The sequence below is a fragment of the Enhydra lutris genome, unplaced genomic scaffold (genome assembly GCF_002288905.1).
Source record: "Enhydra lutris kenyoni isolate GAN:26980312 unplaced genomic scaffold, ASM228890v2 scaffoldscaffold8, whole genome shotgun sequence".
Classification (NCBI taxonomy): domain Eukaryota; kingdom Metazoa; phylum Chordata; class Mammalia; order Carnivora; family Mustelidae; genus Enhydra; species Enhydra lutris.
In genome coordinates, this window is record NW_019154092.1 from 12,304,923 (window position 1) to 12,310,922 (window position 6,000).

Sequence of the window (6,000 nt, forward strand, 5' to 3'; positions counted from 1 at the left end):
ATAAAAAATGATAGCTATGTGAAAAAATCTGTGTAAGAATATAATAGAATTGATAAACACTCAGAAGGTAGTTGTCGAGAAAGGGAAAGTCAAGAATCCTTTTCATCAAGAATCTTTTTATAAGGTTATTATAATAATTTTGCTCCCCTGTTTAAAGCCTTCAGAAGTCTTCCCATTACTCTTATGAGAAAATTGCCAGTGTTTCCCAAGGTGTTAAAGGGAAATCCTGCACAAGCTGGACCTTCACAGCCCCTTATGCCTTATTTTCACCAAATTTCCCCCTGATTGTCTGAATTCTGTCCATATTAGCCTTGATCGAATTCATATTCAAATGTATGAGGCTCTTTCACATTAAAAGCCCTTATATAGAATGCTTCTGAGAACTCATGGGGAATTTGCACTTGTATTAGATGGTATTAGGGCCAGAAACCTAGAAATAAATAAGACACAGGCTCTTTTTCAAGAAGTTCTCAAGGGAGTTACCTAACAGAATAATGACACAGGAACACACAAAATATTACAGCACTCATGCATGTTTTGGCCCCAATCTAATCTGAACTCTAGTTAACTGGGCTAGAATATGTGTTGACTAGTCTAGTGAAGTAATTGGTCTCCTTATTTCCTAAGGCAAAACCCAGATCTTGATTGATCACCAAAGAGTGCTAGGGAAGACAGAAAGCAATGAGTGACAGCAAGTCAGCCTGCAGTGTCATAAGGGTTGCTCTAGTCAGACAAACATCTCAAACAAATAGATTAAAAAAGGTAAACGGGAACCTCCCGCAAAAGAACACTAAGAATATCAAGCCAAGAGACCCTCTCCTCTACAGTGTCTTCATTGTCCAGGATGCCAACAAAACCGTAACACTTTCTCATCCTCAGATAAGTGAGAGCAAGTTGTTGGTAGTGTTAGATAATATATTTGAAAACCCACCTATGATATCAACAATATTCCCTTTTCTGAGATTACTTAAACCTTTCCATTTTTAAAATAGAATAACAGGCTCAAAAAAGGACGGAAGGGCAGAAAACCACAACAAACAGATAATGGAGGAAAAGTCATAAAATTATTTTTCCTAAATAATGTCAGGGCTTAACCCCAAAATGACTTAAGCAAAGGTACTTAAGTTACTTAGAATTTTTAAGTCCCTAGCAACCAAGGTAAAACTTTTCAGTTTATCTTATTTATTAATGATGAAATACACCAACTAGAGGAATTAAAGTTAGGGTCTTTAGTTCACACAACACCAAAATAAACCCCAAGTAAATAAATTGTTTCAAATTCTTTTAAATGCCCTAAAAGTGCTAGGAGAAATACAGATCAATGTTGTTATAAACGGGGATCTGGAACTAAACCCCAAAATAATTAACAAAGAAGAAAAAAACAACAGAATTGAATACAGGAAAGTTTGGACAAATTATCATAAATGACCTGAAAATAGAACCTGGGCAAACTACATAACTGACAACACATTAAAAATAAATACATAAGTAACTAAGACCCAGAAGATAAACAGTTGAAGGAAATGCATATGAAATTCACAAACATGAATTATAAACTTGGGGAAAATTATTTTTTGTAATGTACATAAGTGATTAAAAATTAAGATGCATATAAAAATTAATAAGATAAAGAGTAAACACCCAGATTGAGAAATAGATGAGGCTAATATACAAGCAATTCCCAAAGGTTTCATAAATATATAAGAACATGTGCACTAGATTAAGAGCATGTGGAAAATAAGAATTCAGATTTTCTCAAGTTTTATCTTGTCTGTCTTCTCAAATAAATTGAGGTCTACTGCTACCTTCCCCTCTTCTTAGATTCTTTCTACAATGTGCTAGAAAATGAAAAGAAAAAGGGGAAGGATGGAGAATATGACTGGGGAAGTTTTTAGGTTGTGTCTTTGTGGGTGGTGAAGGAGAGAGATTCAGAAGCAATTAGGATAAATGGGAGAAAGGAGGAGGGGAAAAGTGAATTTTCTAACATATTATTGAAGACTTAATGAAAACCACTTGGAACTTATTTATGTTTTCCAGAAAACTCAGTTCTTTTTTGTAGTGCTCTTGGAATAAACTGTGTGGGTCACAGCATTGCGTGATTTACATATAACCTTATAGACACAGAATGACTATCTTTATAAAGATCTGATGTCTTCTATAAGGAGGGAGGCAGGGCAGGACCAAAGTCTTTTTGTTATTTCTGGTTGGATATAGGATAACGACTGATTTTTTTTTTAAGTTTTTCTCCTATATTTTAGAAATGATGTATTTTTTTGTATTCTCTCCTCAAAACATATATTTAAAGAAATAGAAAATTTAAGACATTTTGCAAGTTGGTTATACCATTTTTAAAAGTGGCATTGCCTTAGTAGATTTTTTTTTTTTTTAATTATTTTTAGGACTACAGAAAAGTTGTCCAAATAAAAGAGGATCAACTTACAGGATTTTTAAAACAAATTTAATATTTTTGTAGAATTAATGATTAATCTGTATGATTCATATCACATTTATTTTAGCTTTAGAATATTAAACAGGGAAATTAAAGTTTGTTTTTTTTAAGTAAGTTGACAAATATTAAAACCTTTGAAAAAACTATAGGGGAAAGGGGACACATTTTCATAGGCAGGTTTCAAAATATATTATTGAGTTCTGCCTGAATATTTTCTGAGGCAGTATAAATCTTTTTCACTATAATTAGATGTCTTTTTACTTTCCCCTCAGCATTTATGTTAGACGTTAATAATGAAAAAGTGGTAACACCACATAGAACCTGACAGTGTCTGTTCTAGTCTCACTATGCTAAAGGTCTGTGTACCAGTAATGTTCAATATGTATGTTTCTAACTTTTAGTCCTCAGAGCAAGTAGAGATGTACACCAAAGATGCTGCCTAAGAAAACAAAATAGAACACAGAAATAAATGGAGTATGTACTAGATACACAAATGCTAGAGTTGTGCTAAATATAGGCAATTTTTCATTGTCCATGTAAATGAGCTAAGACTATCTCCAATTTTATGAGCAATAATACCCTTCCAAATTTTTTTAAGTATGCAGATTTTCTAAGGCCTACTAAAGGAAAGTTGGCAAAAATCCCAGATTTCTTAGGAGCCATGCAAAAACATCATATTTTAAAAGTCAGAAAGAAAAATTTTTGTATGAATTTTAGCCTCACACAGACTAGACTAGAAGAATCATTATTTTAAAACCTATAAGGTTTCTGCCCATTTGCAAGATTTCATGAGTACTTTGTGCAAGAAGGAGGTAGTGAAAAGTTGATGATGATTCCTATATATAGTAGGTATTGGAGGGGACTGAAATATAATATTCAGTGGCATTTGGAAGCAGGAGTGAAGCTATGAAAAAGCCACAAAATCTCTTAAACCTTAAACTCATTTTGTAGATGAAGCAAAAATTGTGTATTGCCTGTGATGGTTCTGGAAACTCCAGTGTCAAATTCTAAATAATATACTGCGTAGCACTCAATCAATGTTAAATGGATGACTATGTAGTATTTTACATTATGTTACCTGGAGTAACTCTACAATAAGATAATATGTCTCTATTTCAGATATGAGTGGGACCTTTTAGAAAGATTAGTCCACCTGGCAATAATCCCATCAAATAAATTATCTGGGGAAGTTGGTTCAAATCTGGTTTCTGTAGAATAGGAAATACTACATGCTGACCACAATTTTGGGTAATTATGATGCACGTTTGCAGGTCAATGGCTTTCACAAATCCTGTAGTAGAGACATCTTTAAACTTTTTTTCTTTTTAAGATTTTATTTATTTGACAGACAGAGATCACAAGTAGACAGAGAGAGAGGAGGAAGCAGGCTCCCTCCTGAGCAGAGAGCCAGATGTGGGGCTCGATCCCAGGACCCTGGGATCATGACCTGAGCCGAAGGCAGAGGCTTTAACCCACTGAGCCACCCAGGCGCCCTAAACTTTTCTTAACTCATTGTTTCCCCAAATTACTTGACTATCATTTAGTCAGTTCAGGCTGCTTTAACAACATACCATAGACTGAGTGGCTTAGAAATATGAAACATTTCTTTTTTAAAGTTCTGTAGGCCAGAAATCTGAGGTCAGGGTGCTGGCATGGTCAGGTGCTGATGAGGGCCTTCTTCCAGATTGGACACTGCCAATTTTTAGTTGTACCTTCACATGGTGAAGAGTGTGTGAGCTTGAACACTGATCCCATTCATGAGGACTCTGCCCTCACTGCTGAATTACGTCCCAAAGATCCCACCTCCAAATACATCACATTGAGGATTAGACAACAACATGTGAGTTTTGAGGGACACAAACATTCAGTGCATAACAACTACAAAATCTTTATGGCTTTTTTTTTTTTTTTCAATGTAAAACACAGTAACATTTCCACTAGTTTGTTTTCTAAAAACACACTTAAAAAAAAAAATCAGATCAAGGGAAATGCCCTGATTACAAAGTCAAATTTTCTTGACATTGATGAACTACCATCTTTAAAATACTTAAATATACCACAGTGATTCTGGATCCAGCAGGATAATGTGATAGGTGATCTCTCACAGCTGATCCAAGAGGTAATTAATATACACAAAGATGCAGAATCTCAATTGTGAATGCTCAATTCTCCTATTCTCTTATCTAGTCTATTCTCTTATCTATTAGAACAAAGAACATAATAAGCAGAGAGCCTCACATTTCTGGAAAGATGTCAGGAAGTGATGAAAATCATCCATCCATCCACTAGATAGTTTTTAAATACTAGAAACCATTTACAAATTCTATCTTAAAAGACAAAGGGAAAACTTGATCAAACTAATGGAGTGGCTGAATCAAAGCTGGCGTCTGTAGTCTATCACAACTGTCCTTTCTTTCCTAAGGCAAAGTAGGATGTTTCCATTGGCTATGGTCTTAATAGAGAAATGTGGATTAAATTCATTCAGTGTAACATCATAGGATAAAATAATCCAAAAGAGTATTTAGAGAAATTTTTTGAGATGCATAGAATAATTTTGCTTAAGATGGCAAATTTTCAATGCTAAAGGAAGAAGAAAGAAATGAAGAAACAGTATTTCTCCAATTAAAATTTACATGTGATAGAGTAAAAATAATAAATTTCTTCATATAATTTTTTCCTTTTTTGACCCAGTTGTTCTTTTGCCCTATTTTTTATTTATTTATTTTTAAAATCTCAGGCTGTAGCAGTCAGGACTGAACCAGAAAAACAGAACCAGTAGGAGATATATAATAGATTTATTATAAAGGGTTGGCTTATGTGATTTGGGAGTCTAGGGAGGCATGCTAGAAATCTGCATGGCAGGGTATTAGGGTATGAGGAAGGACAGGCTAGAATTCACAGGCAGAGGCAGAAACTTCATAGGTAAGAGTTTCTCCTTCATCAGAAAGCCTGAGTCTCTCTTAAACCATTTCAAGTGAATAAATCAGATCTACCCAGATTAACTAAAATAATCTCCCTTACTTAAATTCAACAGATAATAGACTTCAGAATACCTTACAGCAGCACTTATATTAGTGTTTGATTGAACAACTGGGGTTATAGCGTAGTCAAGCTGACACATAAAACTGACCATCACAGGGAATATGAATTCAGAGATACACCATTACTTTTTAAAACTGATTCCTGACTCTGAATATCTATAGACTCTAGATATGCTTTTGCCAACAACCCACCACATACACATACACAGAGACATCAATTCACATGGAACATGCCATAGTCTAAAACAAATACAACAGATTTGTTAGGATTAGGTTTGACTTTACATAATAACAGTGTTTTTGTTTTAAAGATATTTTATTGCGCTTTCACATAAAAGCAGTGTGGATACCCAGGACTGGCATGGTGGCTCTTCTGTTTCACCAGTGATTTAGGGTCCCATTTTTCATGTACCTTTCTGCTCTGCTGTCTTCAGCAGATCTCGTCGATTATCAAAGTTAAATCATAGTCCAAGAAAACTTCTGGAGCTCCATTCTTCTTTTCTGTTCTCT